This window comes from Neomonachus schauinslandi, chromosome 10, assembly GCF_002201575.2.
Source record: "Neomonachus schauinslandi chromosome 10, ASM220157v2, whole genome shotgun sequence".
NCBI lineage: Eukaryota > Metazoa > Chordata > Mammalia > Carnivora > Phocidae > Neomonachus > Neomonachus schauinslandi.
In genome coordinates this window covers 52,593,885-52,613,924 of record NC_058412.1, presented here as the reverse complement: position 1 = coordinate 52,613,924, position 20,040 = coordinate 52,593,885, and the positions used below count along the sequence as shown (strand labels likewise).

Sequence of the window (20,040 nt, the reverse complement as noted above, 5' to 3'; positions counted from 1 at the left end):
TGTAAACAGTAAGCACCCCTCTAAATGAAGAATAATTCCACGAGAGCTCGCCATAGCCCATGGTCCCCACTGCCCCCCATCAGCTGCACTAGGTTGTCCTACACCACATCCTCTGTTGGTGGCCTAACGTTGCAGATATGTTTGCTAATGGATCAAAACAGCATCTCTTGGCAAACTTGGACTTTATAGATAATTGGCGTCAAGCCAACAACCCACATGTCCACAGTCCACACCAGGCCACTTGTGAGCAACATGGATGAAAGCTTCCAAAAGGTTTAAACTGCCCACGGGAAAATTCCAGTCTCATCCAACAGCACAGCTGTCCTTTCAGCTAGCTGTAGACTCTAATGCTGGACGGAGTATTCTGCCCCTCAGAGGATCATCCACGGCCAGGTTTTGATGCCTATCCTTTATAAAATCCACCTAATGCACCTCCAAACAGTCCAAGACTATATAATAGACTTAGGTGTCAAAGGAGAACAATAATCTTTGGATAACTTTATTCTGTAATAATTTTCTTGCTCTCTCTAGCCCGTTCTTTGAGGACATGTTTAGTTCTAATCCATCTCCAAGCTGACTTCTTTTGTTTTTAATGGCAACACTTTGATTATTGAAATTCTCTAGCTTTGTAAACCATGGAACAAACTGTCCCTCCCTGAAGAAACACAGCTTCTCATAAATCTTCCCCAGAAACACCAGGGTTAGAGGAGAGAAACATGACTTGATTTTAAATGAGTAATCTTCCCAACTGTCACTTCTAAAAGATAGTTAAATGCAGAGATGATAGACAGACAGACAGACAGATGCAGTTTCAACTATAGTTTTACATGCCTTTCATAGTCCATGGAGATGGGGGCGCCTGGGTGGCTCAGTCTGTTAAGCGTCTGCCTTCAGCTCAGGTCATGATCCTGGGATCGAGCCCCGCATCGGGCTCCCTGCTCGGCGGGAAGCCCACTTCTCCCTCTCCCACTCCCCCTGCTTGTGTTCCCTCTCTCGCTGTCTCTCTCTCTGTGTCAAATAAATAAATAAAATCTTAAAAAAAAAAAAGTCCATGGAGATCAGAAGATAAAATTCACTCCATGATAGGAATTTAAAGTAAAGAATTTTCCTTAGGCTCTTCACAATCATGGAAGAGTAGACCAGGGCCTTCGTCCATGGGCAGAACAACACGAAGCAACTGGGTGGGATGACAAATGGAGTCCTACTTTTAAAAATTATTTGTAACCCCCCCCTTTTCATCCCCACAAGTAGCAAAAGATGTTTTTGGGGTTTTTTTAAAGATTTTATTTATTTATTTATTTGACAGAGAGAGAGAGACAGCGAGAGCAGGAACACAAGCAAGGGGAATGGGAGAGGGAGAAGCAGGCTTCTTGCCGAGCAGGGAGCCCAATGTGGGACTCGATCCCAGGACCCTGGGATCATGACCTGAGCCAAAGGCAGACGCTTAACGACTGAGCCACCCAGGCGCCCGCAAAAGATGTTTTTAGGTCGTAAATACCTCAAAGGTAGTCTAAAGCTATACTGTCCAGTAAGATGCATGTGGCTGTCAAGCGCTCGAAACGTGGCTGGTCAGAAATGAAATGAAATGCAGCAAGTGTAAAATAAACTCCGGATTTTCAAAGATGTAGTGTGAAAAACAAAAGAACACAAAATATCTTTTCAATAATTTTTATACTGATTACATGTTGAAACGATAACCTTCTGGACATACTGGGTTAAATAAGCTGTGTTAGTAAAATAAAGTGCACTTATTAAAATGCACTTCCCCTGTTTCTTTTCACTTTTCACACACGTGGCTACTAGAGAACTAAAAACTACCCGTGTGCTTTGCGTCCCGTTTCTACTGGACCGCACTGGTCTAGAGGACTGGCCTGGAGACCCTTGTGAGGAAAGGGATGACATGACTTCCTACAGGCCCTGAGGCCTCCAACCATTTGTATTTTGTGGACACAATGAGAATTTCAGAAATTATGGGCATCCGCCTGCCCTTCCTGGTTTTCTACTGCATCAGCTGTGACTGTGCCTTTCTGGGCCAGTCCCTGTCCCGAACTTTGTGTGCTTAGCCAGAAGTCTTGCCTGCTCCACACCAGCAAGTCAGGGTTTTGTTTGAAGCAACGACCTGCTTCTGGGTTGGGGTTTCATATGTAGAAGAGCAGCTCCCCACTATCATCCCCGAGAAGAAAGGGCTTGCAGCATTTAAAACTCTCTTCTAAGTATGTGGACCTTTATGGGATTATCTTCTCTAGCTTTGAAAAATTCCTAGAAAGCAAATAGTTTCCCCATCTTACCCAAATGCAAACCGACTTGACCTGAGCAATAATGATCACTAGTACCAGCCAAGAGCCGTATAATTTGCAATTACTTTTAATGCATTTTTTCCGATGACCCTTCGATGTAGGTGTTCTCGTTCCCATTTTACAAATGAGGAAATTGTCTTTATAGAGGACTTAAGAACTTAGCCTCTACAACTGGTAACTGAGAAAACTAGCATTTATTCATTCCTCATTTATTTATTTGTCAGTCTAAGCCTTGGTAAACCAGGGGCCATGGTGCTTTCATGGCATTTACCCTCGGGGATTCCCAGCATCCTAGTACTGTACCAAGAACTCAAATACAGTTGTCCCCCCCCTTGTCCGGGGGGGATGTTACAAAACCCCCAATAGATGCTGAAACCCCAGGGTGTACTCCCTATATATTCTATATATACCGTGCTTTTTCCTAAACTTACATCCTTATGATAAAGTTTAATTCATAAATTAGACACAATAAGAGACCGACAACAATAATAAAATAAAACAATTATAACAATATACTGTAATAAAACTTCTGTGAATGTGGTCTCTCTTCCAAACACCCTATCGTACCGTACTTACCCTTCTTGTGATGAAGGAAGGGGATAAAATGCCTGCGTGATGAGATGAAGGGACGTGAATGACAGAGGCGTAGTGACATAGTGTTAGGCTACTATTCGCCTTCTGACAATACGTCAGAAGGTCTGCTTTTGGAGCAGTGGTTGACGGGGGGGGCGGGGAACTGAGACCGTGGAAAGCGAAACCCCAGATAAGGAGGTCTCCTGGAGGGTGGCAGGCTAGACGGAAAATGGATATCTTGCCTGCATGGTCAGAAATGCCCTGTCTTTGGAGAGGTTGACATCGAAGGTGAGATCTGAATGACAAGAAGGAAGGGGCCACGTCAAGATCAGAGGACAAACAACTGGTGCCAAGCCTACAAGGTGAGAGCGGGTGTGGCACGTTGGAGAGAGTCAGACGCCAGTGCCGGTCAGGTGTCGTGGGAGGTGGATGGACAGTGAGGCCAGAGAGGAATGCAGGGGCCATGATGGGCGGAGCGTGTAAACCAGGAAAGGCATTTGGATTTCACTCTGGGTATATCATGAAGGACTCGCAGTGTGCAAGAGCAGCAGAGGAGGGGCATGGTCTTATTCATATGCTACAAAGACTGCCCTTGATGCCGTGGGAAGAATCCATTGTAGGGAGGCTAGAAGGGAAGCCAGGAGATCAGTGAGGAGGTGGTGCCAATAGTCCTGGGTGAGAGGCAGTGTAGAAGACGGAGTGGAAGTGACCAGGAGTGGATGGATTCTGGAAGTATTATGGAGATCTGGCCCATAAAACTGGTCGATGGATGCCTAACCTTTCTTTTGACCCGATTGTCCATGCAGCCCCCACCCCCAACCTCCTGCAATTCTCTTCCTAACACTCTGTGCTCTGGGAAATCTAATCCCCGTTCACCCAGTGGTGGCCTCTCAATAATGCCTGAAAACAGCATGAAACTCCAGCAGATGGCCATTGTTTATCACCCCATTGTTTTTGCTATGTTAATTCATTGTCCTGCCTGGCGGTTCGGTTAGCCTCTTCATGGCTCTTGTAGACCTTTAGAAACACATCCATGATGAATAATGAGGCCCCGCTATACTCCAGAATCACTTCAGTGGAAATAAAAGCAAAGTGATTCTATTCTTTCTATCTCATTTCGGGGCTAGCAGGAGAATGAGTCACTTGCACACTCACTTGCCCTGCTACCACTGGGAGGCTGAAGAGCAGGAGAAAGTAATGTCGTGTATGCTAGTCACAAGCAAAGGTACCAGGCACCCTGGGGCACAGCACAGGGCAGGCACTCCTGAGTAGGGGACAGAGGGGAGAGGAAAGGGAAATCGTATTTAAGAACCAGGTGGTATGTCATAAAGTGATTACTTGCTGCTGATAGTAAGACGGAGAAGAGCGAGATCACGAGTAGAGCGGGCAAGCCGGAGGCCCGGGTTGGTCCGAAAAGACTGCAGAGGAGAGGTATGACTTAAGCTTTTCCTTAAAGGATGCTCAGGCTTTGGCTAAACAAGGAAAAGCAGGAAGGATATGAGATCCAAAAGAGTTGTCTGTCAGCAAAAGTTTACATGTGCATGCATATGTATATGTAAATCCTCTGGCCAGTGAAAACATTTTCTTGGCATGTACATTGAGCTTTCATTAATACCCAAGGGCAATAAATGCTCTCAGTGGTGAGGAATGAAAACTCGCCCTTCTTCACCTACCAACACAGCCTGTCTCTTCCCAGGAAAACAGAGGGGGATCGACCGAGGTAGCAGGTGTTTGGCACATCTGCATACACTCCACAGCCACCCGTTCAGATGAGAGGGGAGTTTTTATTCCTTCATAACAATGAACTTCACTCCCTCCAAAACCTTCACTCGTTCCCACTGCCTGCCCACACAAGGTGTGTTTTGCTGAATGCTGACTGCTCATAGGAACAAATAAATTTGGAAAATGTTACACTTAACAATGTTAAACAGGGTTTTTTTCCCTCTGTAGGACTTCAAAGATCTTTTAATAAACCAGTGTTCATTATTATCATGCAGGATTTCTCAAGCTTATGAATGCCTGATCTTTTTTTTTAATTTTTTTATTTAAATTCAAGTTAGTTAACTGATCTGTTTTTATAGCGCATCGTTTGGGACTAGTGTCCTATAGAAGGCACTCTGGAAATGCTGGGCTTATCAGCATTTCCTCCATCACCCTCCACGTTCGGTCAGACCCTGCCTGCTTCTCCACAAGTCCTGACAAAGCAGACTGCCCTCTGAGGCACTGTTTCAGTTGACGTGCCTTATGTATCCCTATCTCTAGAGCTTTGCTGATGCTGTGTGCTGGCCCACATTATCCTGGCCCGTCTTCTCCTCTGCTTATAACTCAACCCAAGTCTTAGCTTCTCCAGAAAGCTTTGCTGCTTCCTTCTAGGACTTGGAGCTGCCTCCTGCCTGCCTGTAAACCATCATCACATTGCTTCATGTCCCACTCATCTAGCATTTCATAACTGGTTTCTCCCCTTTCTATCTCTAGTACCTGGCACATGCTAGATATTAAAGAAGAGGAGAAGCAGGAAGGAGCTAGAGGAAGAGGAGAAGCACAAGGAAAGAGGTTAGGGAGGAGGAGGATGGGAAGAAGGAGGGAGAAGAAGAGCAGAGAAGAGCACAGAGGTGACAAAGAGAAAGAGAATTCCATAGGATCTTAGACATGGCACTTCCAGTGAGTGCAGGTGGGAGGGACTACTTCGGGGAAAAGAAGATCCATAAAGTTCTCCTTCTATGACCCAGGGGAGTGGATCTGGCCCCCAGCCCACTTTGCTGAAGGCCAGGACCCACTTGTAGGTCATCAGCTCTAATCGGAGGTGCCATAACTGAGAATGGTATCCATGGTGGTCTCTTAACCAACCTGTGTTCTAGAATAATAATAATTATTATTATGTATATAATTGCATGATTAAGAAAACAGCGTATATATCCTTTTCTTTGTTGTTTCTGTAAACATCATACAACATACAGTACACTAAATATACTAAATATTCAACCAAATAGATAGCCTTCAAAGTAAAAATTACATAATCCTGAAGCTATTGCTTCTACTAAAGCCAGTGCCTTCCTTTTACGCAGCAGAGCCTAAAACCCACAGAGCAGCTTGAACTGGGGCTTAACCACTGAATTTATAGCCCAGCACACTCACTACCTAGACTGTTTTAAGCTCTGCTTCCCAGAGAGTGTGTGATCGCTCTCTTGGCCAAATGGCCACCTGCCTGAGATGGAGACATAAGAAACTCCCACATCTGCTTCGTGCTCCTAACGCCCACAGAAATGGCCACCCACTTAACAAACCTACTTTCCTAAACCAGACATTCTCTTCTTTACCCCTGTACATGTAGAAAATGCCAAACAAGATGGCATATGTTGGAAATAAGGTTAAATGGACATCTTCCGAAAGAGTTCATTCTTGGTAAGTTGTCCATCTGTTTCCATTGACTTAGTTACCTTCTGCAAAGGCCACTGGGCTTGCCAGAGTTCCGCCCTGGAAAAGCTCATCCTATGGAAGCATAGCTTGGCGGGTTTGTCAGGCTTTGTCTCCAACACTCTGTTAAATGCCCAGATATATTTCTTCTATGCTTGTGCATAAATTCCATTTCAGAGTGTCAAGGCAACACCTAAATCAGTCTCCCGAATGTGGTTTGTGGAAAGAGCCTGAATGCCAAGAGGCCTGGGTTCCAGTCAACATTTCCTCTGACTTTTACAAGTTGTGAGCAGATGACCATGGCCCAGGTGCCAGCAGCCATGGGATGTGGGCGGAGGCACTGAGCCCCAAGCATAGTGGGCCAGCTGGGGCATGGGAGATGGTCAGCCCAGCTCCTCTGGTCCCTCTACCGGCCCCCCAGAGGACCCATAATCAGGCGGGGCTCAACCGGGGCAGGCCTGAGGCCAGAGCGAGAGCAGTCTCCACACTAATTCATAGCCAGTCATGGAGGAGAAAGTGTTGCATGTGTGTGAGGAACTGAGTATAAGAGCTTCGTCCCAGAGAGCATTTCTTTGCTGTGAGGACGAAGAAGGAAAAAGGATGCTGGGGTGCCCAGTTTCGGGGCAAGCAAGCCATCCCTGTCCTGTGGATTAGATTAGTTCCTTGTTCCCAGCACCACGTAACTGGGACTCTCTCCTTCTGAGCCCTGCTACCCTGGTATGTGAAACAAGAAGATCTGTAACATGATCAAAATAAGACTTTGTTTTGTATTTCCCTCCACCCCTTGAACACTCTATCCATGGAGAGATTTTTCTCCAGCCACCCGATACAAACTTGGCAGGCGCCGTAACTGTTCAGCCCACTCTTAGGTTTCAGACGGGTTGACAATCAAAAATACACTCTAAATTCAGTTAGAAAGTCCAATCAGATATTTAATCAAGCCCTCAAACCTGACTTAGCGTTACATCTTCCGTCCTCCCCCAGCTGGGCCGGACTCCCCATGAAGAGGAGGGCTGTGGGTGTCTCTGTGTTTCTCCACTTTGCTCTTCTCCTCCTAGCCCCCACCCCAACTCGTTGGCCACTTTCTCACATGTCCTAGGCAGGGATAGGTGAGCAGAGGTAAGGGAAAAATAGCTCCTCCTTGAACTGGGACCATTAAGCTGGCTTTGCACTCTCTGGGCCCAGCACCAGTTTCATGCTGACTTGTTTCTCCCATGGGATGTTCTTTGGAGCTTCCTTCTGGATCCTCTCTCCTGCAGTTTCCTTGACATGGGCAGATGTCTCTTTATTCCCAGTGTTTGCTTGTGGCTGCTTCCTCAGGACCTGGCAGTTGCCTCCATCTTCCTGCTGCTAAAGGCCCTCTATCCCACTCAGTGGCCTTGGCCAGGACCCAAGAGGACCCGACATTGGACCTCCTTCCACACAGCCACCTCTGCTCCACGGGAGACACACACACACCACATGTGGCCGGGCCAACCCCACCACAGCAGTCTCTACCCTGTTGCCGCAGGCTGCCCCCGCTTTCTCAGACACGAGAGCTCTGTGTTTCCTCTGGGTTCAGCCTCATTCACCTCACTAGGCTTGAGGGGAAAGCCATGGACACCTGCCCTCCCCACACCCCTCTACTTGGTGGGAGGGCCGCGGGGGACTCACAGCACAGCAGCAGCTCTCTCCAAGAAATACCCCTACCAATCGGGTACCCCACCCCGACCCCTTTTAATATCTTTCCTCTGGCTGAGGGGTCCAAGCGTCATGGGGCCAGTTTACAGACATTGCCTTGGAAATCTGCTTTGGGTGATTAGGTACCTCATCAGAATCACTTGCACCTTGAAGCCTAGTCAAAACTTCCATTTTAACATGCACTGGACACTTATGTCAGATTTTAATTATGTACTCTTTTAAATATAAGCCCCACGGGGGCACGAGCTTCATCTGGTTGATTCGCTGCTATATAATAGGCACTTAATGAATAATTGTTGAATTAATAAATTAATTTTTAAGTAAAGTTGGCCACCTCCCCCCAGACTGTTAAATTATATGAGCATAGGGACTGCAATTATTTTTACTCATTATTTACCCCCAGTGTCTAGTAGAGCACCGGCCAATAGCAGATGATTTAAAAAACAGTCTTGAATGAACTAACGAATCTGGTGAAAGCCCATACTTCTCCAAGCAAGATTCCTGCAGGCTCCACTGGCCCAAAGCACCTCTCCCTCCTTTCCTCAAATTCTTCGCATGGCCACATGGCTTCAAACTCCATCAATCAGAGATCCTGTCTGCCAACCGAGTCTTCTTTAACAATGGCTGAATGGAAGTCATCAGTCATTTACACTTAAGAAGGCTATTTGCTACAAGGAACTTCCAGGAACCTCGTTGTTGGGGACCTGAGAGGGTGCTAGGAGGGAGCACCCGAGAGAGAAGATGCAGGCTTCGAGGTAGGGACACTTGTAGAGATTTGCCAGGGAGACTGAGGACCAGGAGGGGAAAGGCAAATGGGAATTTAAGCCAATATTTTTTTGGAGACTGCCTTTAACACTCCCTCCTCCAGTACTGTTTTTAAGAACCACTTAATATTGGGGCACCTGGGTGGCTCAGTCAGTTAAGCGGCTGCCTTCGGCTCAGGTCATGATCCCAGGGGCCTGGGATCAAGCCCTGCTTTGGGCTCTCTGCTCAGCAGGGAGCCTGCTTCTCCCTCTCCCTCTGCCTGCCGCTCTGCCTACTTGTGCTCTCTCTCTATCTCTCTGTCAAATAAATAAATAAAATCTTTAAAAAAAACAAAAAAGAGAACCACTTAATTTTTAGAGCTAACAGGAATCTTAGATAGCATGAGAGTCTGCAGTTTTCAGTCATTTTTAAGCCAAAAAGAGAACTCCTTTAAATGAAATCTTACCAGAAGCCCAAATATGAAAAACAGATAAGAGAGACTATCTGATTCTAGATGGGCAGTGGGCAGGAAACCAAACACTAACAGGCAGTTTTCCCACAGTAGTCTTGCTATCTCCACTTCAGAATTCCTCAGTGCTCAGGAAACACAGTGTGTCCTAACATGGTGCGAGACCTGTGCTTGCCCTGGATCATTACCATGTCTGCGAGGCCGGGCTCCAGAGGCCAAAACAAAAGGACAGTACTAGACCCAATTTCTGCTTCCCTTTGTCAAGAATCAGACCTCTTGTTCCCTCCACTTCCCAAACTCCTCATCTACTCTGTAAATGTTTGCTGAATCAAAGAAAGAGCCCTTTCATGGGGCCACTAAAGACCTCCCCAGGAGTTTAATATGACCAACAAATATTTACTAAGTGCTTGCTATATCCTTGACCCTGTGTTTGGCCCTCAGAACAAATAACCATCGTTGTTGCTATGTTAATCAACGCTCTGGATGCTGTTTGTTCAACCTTTTCTGAACCATCTAAATGGCAACGAAACATCCAACCCACATCTGTCCATCTTTTCTCTAAATGTGCTGTGAGGCATCGTGTGAAATGATTTGCTAAAACGCAGATAAACTCCATCTGTCAGCCCCCATCCACAAATCGAGTAGGACTTGCAAAAAAAAAAAGAGGTTTGGCACGATTCACTCTCTGCAAACCTTTGCTCACGGGGATGACCACCATTTCCTGTCTTTGGAACATATAAGCCATCTGTTTAATAATCGGTTCTAGCTTCCTGCCAAGGCCTGACGTCTCTCTCATCAGTCAGCAGTTCCCACCAAAAGTGCTCAGGGCCTCAGGGCCTCCCATCCCTACCGCTGGCCAATGTCCAGGTCAGAGAAATGGCTCCCTTGTCCTTCTTCATGTAACAAGACTACAATGTGTGGAGAGTTCAAGGTAGTGTCATTGTTTCTGTATCAGCCACACCAATTCAGGGCTCGGGATCGCTCAGCTGAGAGCCTAAGAACAGGCTTCACAATGAAGCACGCTAGCTTTGAAATCCAGCTCTACCACGTACTGTGCGGTTTTGGCTACTTACCCACTCTGAACCCGCAAAAGGAGCTCACGAGAAGGTTGGAGAATTAAAGGCAATATCCTACATGAAGTGCTTAGCACAGTGGTTGGCACATATCCTTATTGTCACTAGAAGAAAATGACCTTATCACAGGTCAGGGATGGAGACCAGGCAAGGATCAGGCCCAGAAGGAGGGCCTTTGTGGGAGGGGCATATTCATAGGCATATTCACAGGGGCGTATTCCTACAATGTGCGTTATTTTTCTTTTTTTTTTAAGATTATTTATTTATTTATTTATTTGAGAGAGAGAGCACATGAGGGGGGGAGGGTCAGAGGGAGAAGCAGACTCCCTGCTGAGCAGGGAGCCGGATGCGGGGCTCGATCCCGCGACTCCAGGATCATGACCTGAGCCGAAGGCAGTCGCTTAACCAACTGAGCCACCCAGGTGCCCCTGTGCGTTATTTTTCTAGGCACTAGGAAGTATACGGGAAAGACCTTCTTCTCTATAAAGCTTGGAGTCTCCTAGAGAACAAACGATGAAGACATGTCTGTCCCCGTTCAGTCACATGGTTGTGAATTTGCTGTTTGGGTCAAACAGAAGTCCCAGAACACCGGCCCTGGGCTGGTTCTTGGAGCTGCTTCTCAGAAGGGCACACAGATTATCTCAGGGGCAAGTTCTTCAGGAGGCCCCGGAAACCCCCAGAGAACTCAGTACAAGTGATTCTTGTCTTTGAGCACGCCTAGGAGACACCGAGGAACAGCGTGGTAGGCCCCTCAGAAGAATGTCAACCCAAAAGGCAAAAGCTATTATGGGTCCATGCTCCCAGCCTTCCTGGGAAACTTGCAGAAGAATCACTCCATGCCTTTGTTGTCTACAATTAAGTTGGCAGGACTCAGCTGCAGTGGATGTGAGAGGTTCTGGGTCCATTTCTAAAGTTCATTTATTTTCAAAGTACTTGAACTAAAGGCAATAGTAATAGATGACAGCTGAGAATTTTTAAGTTTTATTTTCAGTTCTAAAAAAAAAGAGGGTTGGGTATCCACTTATATTTTCATACTAAGGATAAGTCAATAAGGGAGATTTCATTGTGTGTGTGTCAGTCTAAAAAATAAGCAATTCAGTGTGCCATAGCACAGATTTAAACTGCTTAGAAAGCCCAGGAGAAGCAGCCCTCCTCCTTGGGGCAGCATGAGAGTGGCCGGGGTAGGTTAGAAACAGTAGCTGCTGGGAAGGGAGCCTGGAGCTCTGCTAAGAGGGGTGGTAGGTGGTACTTCCGGCCTTGACTGTGACCAACTTTGAGCAGGAGTCCGAAATCACAGCAGGAAAAAAACCACGACGGCCAGGAACCCAGCAGCAACAGGGAAGCCTAGCCTGGCATCGCGGCTGGTTGCTGTGGCTTACAGCAGGAAGGAAAGGCTAGCAGGAAAACCAGCCTCCAGCCCACCCCAGCTCGCTCCCTAACTGGGGAGGGGGCTCTCGGGGCAGAAGGGACACAAATGGTTCCCGAGGCTCAAGAGCTTGGTCTGAAAGGCCCAGGTCCAATTAAAACAAGCCAGGAGCCTGAACAGCTGCCCTATTTTGACATCAGGAAACCCATTTTTAGTTCTGCTAATGGCTGTGATGTACAAAGTTTATGTTTTTATTTCATGAACTTAATGCTTAAAAGAATTAAACCAGTTAAGGCCCAAGACCACAACTTCCTCATCCACCAGGAATGGGCTACTTTTCCCAGAGCCTGCCTCTTACTGAGAAGTCCCCAGATTCTTTATCGGGTTCCCGTAGTCCTACTACTAGATTTGCCTCGTAGTCAGAGCGTGTGTAAACAAAATGGGCTGTAGGCCCCTGCTGTGATCAGAAAACTCCTCCGTGCATATGCATCTCCTCCAACTACCTACCAGAAATTCTCCAAAAGGAGAAAGGCTAATCTCTTTGATTGAAGGCCTGGAGCCTAGTTAACATCCCAGTGTCCACAAGCAGAAGAAAACACACACACACACACACACACAAAACCACAAACCACACACAACTGAGGAAAATTAGGGTATTTTTTGAACAGGCTTTTAACTATTGAAAACCAAAGTAGTACTCTGTGAGGAACCCAAACTCCACATGGTACCATTTTGCATCTTAATAAATTTTCAGCATTAGAGCCATGATTTAAAGAAATGGGAGGCCAACTACCTTGAAGTCTGTTTTGGTTAGCATTTATGTTGTTGATGATCCCACCTATGGAAAAGGCAAAGCTATTTAACAGAAATGTCCACAAAGAGAGCCAAGACAGTCTCATGGCTGCAAAGAAACCTTGGACCTGCGCCCTCACTCTCCTCATCGTGGCTCAGGTTTTCCAGCCATGTGAGTGTGTGAGGACTCTTGCTGCCTCCTCCTCATGAAGAGCTCCTGAGGTATCCGTAGACAAGGCCACGCAGGACTTTGAATTTCTGGGGCAAAATTAAACAGTCACCATTGTAGTATGGGTCCCCAAAACTGGCTTTCTTCATCCACCAAGTGTTACCACGGGTGCCTGGAATGATGAGTAATGTCTCCATGTAGGTAAACAGACAATTAGAGGGGAGTTTTCCCCCATATGATGATGGAGCAAAAGTCATTGTGTCTGAAATCTCTAGGTCTGAGACACTAGGAAAATTACAGTTTGTACATACAACAGAAAAGGCCTCCTTGAATTATATCATATTTACAAATTATAATAATTGCTTTTAAAGCAAGTCTGTGTATATTGTTTTGTTTCTTTAAAACAACTTCGACATGCCTCAGCTTCCGTTGAATGTACTGCTTAGAATGAACTTATGTAGCAAGCAGCTGACTCCCCGCTGATGGATGGTACAGACAGGGTCCACGTCTTCTCTCTGCAGATACTGCAGAGGGCCGATCCTAGCTAACCATAAAACTGAAAGATGGAGCACTGGACCCCTGGAGGTCCCTATGCTCCAGTGATTTCCTCTCCCCTGTACCAAATTTGTTTTGAGACTCTTAAAGAGATCATCATTACCTCAAATACAACGGGTGATTTTATTTGATATATCCTGGGAATACAGCTTATATGAACTGTCATAACAAAATGAAGATCTACTAAATAAAACGTCGTTCAAGCAATAGAGAAGATGGATGGAATGTCACAGAAAAGACTTAAACAATATTTATTCATTTATGCACTGAGAAGTGGAACCACCTGGGAAAGCACAGTGTGGCTTTTAAACGACACTACATGTTTATAACAGCTACTTGTTGACTAAGAGCTACAAAGAGACTCCCCAATTACAGAAGACGCAAAGCCAGTGGACACTCTCCCCAAAATAGTCACTTCCCATTGAGACCTACTTAAGGTACTTTTCCAAAAGTATCCATACAATTTCATGTACGTAAAATACAGTAAAACCTCACATGAAGAGATATCAGAGTCTGGGGGTCTTATTAGCCTGTGTACCCAAATGAAAGATTATTTCTTTTAAATTCTCCAGATAAAGCCCCACCTTGTTCCTATATCATAATTCAACTTTTGAGTGCGAGTAAAAAGGGGACCTAAAAATAAGGTAAAAAGCATTCAGTGGGGTCTCAGTTCTAATCCCAGGACAGCTCATCCAGGAGACTGTCAGTGAGTCAGTTAAATTTTGCCTGGACTCGGTTTCCCATCTAGAAGAAGAAGAAAAGGGGGGGGGGGGGGGGGGAAGGAGGGGAAGAAGAAGAAGGAGGAGGAGGAGGAGGAGAAAAGAATAAGAAGAAGGAGGAGGAGGAGGGGGAGGAGGAGAAGGAGGATGAAGAAGAAGAGGAGAAAGAAGAGGAAGGGGAAGAAAAAGAGGAAGGGGAAGAAGGAGAGGAGGAAGAGGATGAAGATCATCCTTGGTTCCTGTTGCATGACCCAAAATTAGGGGATCCACTGAAATGTGAAAACGGTGAAATGTGGAAACAAATAAATAAACAAACATATAGCCCCCAAATATTAATAGTCATTATGTTGGAATAGTGAGCCTGGGGTTTTCTTTTCTTTTTTTCCATAAAAATGTTAGTGCCCTTAATTGCTTTTATTTAGTGAGAAAAGTGATAACTTAAGAAAAGAGAGGGAAAGAAGCAGATGTGAGCTTTAAAGAATGATCGTAGAGCTGGATCTATGAGGTCTGAGCTAGACTCCCCGATGGGTAGAAAAATGTTCCAGTTGATTACATCAGAGTGAGGAGGTGTGAGTGGTTGGTCACACCAGGATGCCGTGGTTCTCTGCTGTGGTCTCCTCTGTTTCCAGTACATCCAGCATCACCTTTACTTCCATGGCCCAGGTCTCCTGGGACATTCATTTGCAAGGTCACCATCATTAAAACTCACCCCCTGGTCTTCTTGTTACTGTTTGTCTAGTGGTCCCCCAAGGTTTTTGGACTCAGACCTTTGGTATGAAATTCAATCTTCATTTATTCATAACTTTTTTTCTTTACCCAGTGAGAGAGTATGATGAAGTCATGTTTTCTGGCATGCTGGTCGAAGATCTGAATGCTTAAAAGTGAAAAATACTAAGAGCTTAAAAAGCTAGTGTCCAGTATTCTTTCAGTGGTCTCGAGTAAACAGTAATGTTTTCCCAGATGTTAATTCCAGAGTGACAGAACCATCATTGTCCCCATCTGTCCCCACTGCAAAATTATAGTCGTTCTCTATAACAGTAGCAATGAACTCTAGTAATGAACAAACAACCCAAGAAAACTGTCTTTTCCCCGGGAGCCTATTTAGTGGGCTACTCTCATATCAGTCAGAACAACAGCAGGCTGCAAGGGAGTAGGGAATGACTCTGAACTCACTGGATGGTGAGGAAGAAGATGAAGAGTGAAAAGGTGCCTCTGTAGGCCAGTAAATGCCCTAGTTCAAAGTTTCAGAAAATGGACTTGCATTCCACGCTTCTAGAAAGCGCCTACAAGACCCCACCATTAACTTAGGCACTCTCTTCATGAGAACATAAGGATTGTCAGATGTCCTGGCACAATCCTGCACAGCAGTCGTCAGACGCATGCATCTCTTGGATCATATCCTGTTCTTCCTTCCCAAAACATGTAGCTCTGACAACTTTGAAAGTGTCATTTTCCTCTGAAAAATGACACAAGGGGCAGAGGAGTTCAACCCTAATCCCTTTTGTGAAAGTATTCCTAAAATATTAACAACTTTGTGACTAGTCCACTTTATACCTTGTGGCTGACAAATGAACAAATCTCCTTGGAGATTAAACCAGTCTCTTTGGGGTCTTTGAACAAATTTGGGAAGGTAAGCACTAGGTCCAAAAGATGCACAGACAGATCTTTGGTGCCACCTTCCCTCCTTTGTCTGTGACGCTCCCAGCTGAGGGGGATGAGCTCCTGTGCTAACTTCCCTTCTATGCTCCCCTGTCTCATGTTCTCGTGCACTCACTCCTTTTCAAGTGTTCTGCTGCACATGTTCATCCTTTGCCTCCTCCCATTCCCATCCACTGTGTCACCTTCTCCACCACCCCCAGATTTAACGACCTGAAGTGCCCTTTCCTTGGCCTCAAAAGGACGGATCATTGCACTAGGTGCCAGCGTTGAAGGGGTATCCTCCCCAGGTAACATATTGACATTTTTTTTTTAAGATTTTGTTTATTTATTTGAGAGAGAGAGAGAATGAGAGAGAGAGAGCATGAGAGGGGGGAGGGTCAGAGAGAGAGGCAGACTCCCTGCCGAGCAGGGAGCCCGATGCGGGACTCGATCCCGGGACTCCAGGATCACGACCTGAGCCGAAGGCAGTCGCTTAACCGACTGAGCCACCCAGGCACCCCGAATTTTTTTTTTTAAAGATTTTATTTATTTATTTGAGAGAGAGAATGAGATAGAGAGCATGAGAGGGGGGAGGGTCAGAGGGAGAAGCAGACTCCCCGCCGAGCAGGGAGCCCGATGCGGGACTCGATCCCGGGACTCCAGGATCATGACCTGAGCCGAAGGCAGTCGCTTAACCGACTGAGCCACCCAGGCACCCCGAATTTTTTTTTTTTAAAGATTTTATTTATTTATTTGAGAGAGAGAATGAGATAGAGAGCATGAGAGGGGGGAGGGTCAGAGAGAGAGGCAGACTCCCCGCCGAGCAGGGAGCCCGATGCGGGACTCGATCCCGGGACTCCAGGATCACGACCTGAGCCGAAGGCAGTGGCTTAACCGACTGAGCCACCCAGGCGCCAACATATTGACATTTAAAGAGGGATCTCATGAGATGCCCACAGAGGACCCCTAATGTTGAGAATGGCAGACCCAGTGGTAGACTGGACATGTCTGGGGTGGGGGGTAGGAAGAGGATGTCTCAAGGCAGACAGGTTTGGAGTTTTATTGAGCCCACTCCCAGGGGTATCCATGTCATAGAAGGGGAAAGCAAAAGGGAGAGGCTGGGGGAGAGAGATGAGCTGAGAAAGAACGACGAGTTGAGAGAAACTAACAACGCAGGCCTCAGCTCCCTCTCCAACTTTGCAGTGTGGTCTGTAACCCCAGCAGACAGCTTATTTATCAAACATCTACCAAGTGTCTGATGCTACTCCAGAAGCTTCTTTTAGATCAGATAACATGACAAAGTCCCGGCCCTTAAAGAAGGAATGCTGGAAAACATGGAAGGACCGGGTAGAAATCATGATGGCCAAAAAGAGGACAAGGAGTACTGCGATTGCTGTTGGGCTTTGTGCTTATTCCTTATTTTGTCACTTCACAGCTGAAGCTCCCAGAAGAGCAGATTAGCCACGGGGAACTGTGGTGCGTCTCCATACTGCCTCCCCGCTGCATTCCTCTGCCTCCGTCCCAGCCACATCTCTCAGCCTCAAGAATCTGCTTCCTCAGTGAACTGGGAGGGGGTGGTAAGCATGGCAGCAGAAGGGGGAGCAGGCCAAACCACTAGCACCCCCACACATACAGTGCAGGGTCTTTGGAGACAGAACAAAGATGGCTCTTACTCAGCATGAGGTCACCTTTCTTTCCTCAGGACTATCTGGACTCACAGGGTTTATCTGGGTTCTCTGCCTGAATTCACTCCGGACCTGATCTCTGTGAGCAGGCCAGGGACCCAGCTAGGAGACACCCCTCCAGGTAGACACACACACACACACACACACACACACACACAAATTGTAACCTAGAGCCTGGGGAAATACCAAGGGACACAGTGCAGAGGCAGCAGCATTGAGAGGAAAGCATGCGAGGCTCAGAGTCAGACCAACCTGGGTCCAATCCTGTCTCTGCCATTCACTATTTATGTGGCCCTGGGCTCAGTCTCCGAGAGCCTCCATCGTTTTGTCTTTGAAATGGGGATAGTAATACCTACCTTACAAGGTTGTGGCGAGGTTTTAGGATAACAGATAGGGCTTGGATAAATCATGGCAATTATAACAACGACCGCCCTGTGCCCATTCGATAGGCTTTTAAGCTTGTTCACAGGATACAAATAGTATCATAATATTCGTGGGGCTTCGTGCAGCATTGGACAAATGTTGCCCCATGTTCCTGGGAAGCAGGGTCTGCTTCTTCATTCCTTTATTTTACAGATACCCTCTCTGTGCCAGGCCCTGGGTGGTGAAGGAAATTCAGTGGTCACCAGGGAGCTTGTGGTATCGTGGCAAAGGGCAAGACAAACACACAAATAGATGATGACAGAGGTTGAAGAGGACAAGGCCAGGCGGCCGTGAGAGAGACACGCAGGTGGGCCTGAGTGAGGTAGGACATGGGCAGGCAAACGTCTCTGAGGAAGAGGCTACACTGAGACCTAAGTTATAAGTAGAACTTAGCCAAGCGAAGTTTAGGGGAAATCACGTTCCAGGAAGTGCACAGGCAAAGGTCGTGAAGTCCAGGTGATCGTGGCTTTGAAAAGAAGCTGTGGGAGTCGGCAGGTGAGGAGAAGGAGGGAGCGCGGCAGGAAGTGAGGCCGATGGCAGGCGCCTTGTCAGCCATGTTGGCAACTGGCATCTCAGCAGCAGAATGGACTGGAAAGGGAGGCCAACAACGTCTCACAGAGATGAGCTGGGAGACAGCACGTGACGGCAGATGGGCTCGCTGGAGGAACACGACCTTTACCTTTTGCTTATGTCCAGTGTGGACCAGAACCCCTTGGAAAACTTGCCTTTCTCACACTCCTTAGAGGTGAAGAGTCTTGGAGACCTTCGTGTCCATACTCCTCCTGAGTCAGGAGGTGAAGGCTCTGTTTCCTGTGGTCCACACAGCCTCCTAGTCCTGAGCTCTCAATTCTGCTAAATCAGGTGAGCAGGAAGATGGCCTCTATCCATGTGGCAACTTACATTCCCAAACTGCCCTTGCCACACTAGCAGATGGATTTGTTTATACAATATAGCACATTAACCGAAACCCCGGCTTGTCCATCTCTCCAAGGCAGCCTTATTCCTGTCAGGTGAACGTAAGCACCTGCTCCAGCCCATCCCCGCCCCTGTCAAGCAGGGCCTGTGAAAGGCCAGTTGACTGGGGAAACCAGGAGAGACAAAGCTCAAGCTGGCTTCAAGGGTCTCATCAATGTGCAGGAATGGCAGAGCCTAGGGGCCAAAACATTGTTCAAGAAGTGAGAAATGCTACAGCCAGAAGCAGCAATGTAACCTGTGGGAGGAGACTGAGAAGAATTCTGCCGCCAGGCCCACATGGGCACCTGGGGTGACTTTTTGCTGTCCTGGTAAGGGCTTTGCAACCAGGAGGGAGCATTTAAATAGACGGAAGCAAAGCAGGGGATGCCACGCACGGTGTCTCCAAATGGAGGTCTCTGCCGAGTCCACTTTTACTGAACAAATAAGATTAACCGGTCATTAACAACATCTTTTATCTATATTTAAGGGGCTGAGATCCCCACAAGCTTTGCTATATTTGATAGCCTGCCTCTTTCCAAAGGATTCGAGGTGTATTTTTTTTCCCTCTTAAAGATTCCTCCTATGCTCTCACTAAATATCAGTCTAACAAATCATTTCTTTCAGACCCTACAGAACATAGGCTCAGCCCAGCCTGGGGAGAATTATCGCAAATATTTCCTTAGTGCAGCCTAAATTTGTGAGGTGTTTCCAAAATGGAAAGGAGGCATTTTGATACTGGGTCATGGTCTCATTTCAGATCCAACTCTACATGGTCTCGTAATTAGGAAGAATATTGGGTCCCAGTGGAGGCCTGAAACCAATTTTGAGGTTGGATAACTTAAAATTAATGCTTTTTTACTCCTAAATGAAACCCAGATTTTCAGTGCTATAAATTTTCCATTTCTGTGCCTGGCCGATCACAAACATCAGCCATGATATTTCAGGGTTTTGACTACTGTCTTCCTTCGGTCTGATTTGAGAGGCGCTCTGGCAGAATCATACCAGCCCCTACCTGAAGAGCAGATGAGTCCAGGAAAATTGAGGGGGCTTGGGGCGCCTGGGTGGCTCAGTTGGTTAAGCAACTGCCTTCAGCTCAGGTCATGATCCTGGAGTCCAGAGATCGAGTCCCGCATCGGGCTCCCTGCTCAGCAGGGAGCCTGCTTCTCCCTCTGACCCTCCCTCCTCTCATGCTCTCTCTCTCTCATTCTCTCTCTCAAATAAATAAATAAAATCTTTAAAAAAAAAAAAAAAGAAAGAAAGAAAGAAAATTGAGGGGGCTCCTCCAAGCCAGCTGGGTAGAGATCAGCCTATGTAAATTTGGAGCAGGTACCCAACTACATGGTCAAAATTTAAGAAGCACACCAAAGCCCAGGCTGCTCCCAAAAGATCACCAGGACGGCACCCCAGATGCCCAGTATTGGGGCAACTCCTTTAGAATTACACACTATTTTCAGGAGTTTCCTTTTAGGAGTAATATAATTTAGGTTAG

At 46.7% G+C, this 20,040-nt stretch overlaps 1 protein-coding gene across 1 annotated transcript in view; it reads left to right on the top strand.

The window, feature by feature from the left end:
* Positions 1 to 20,040, top strand: part of ANTXR1 (ANTXR cell adhesion molecule 1) — a 219,499-nt gene that overhangs the window by 180,836 nt on the left and 18,623 nt on the right. The gene's annotated exons all lie outside the window — the stretch shown is intronic.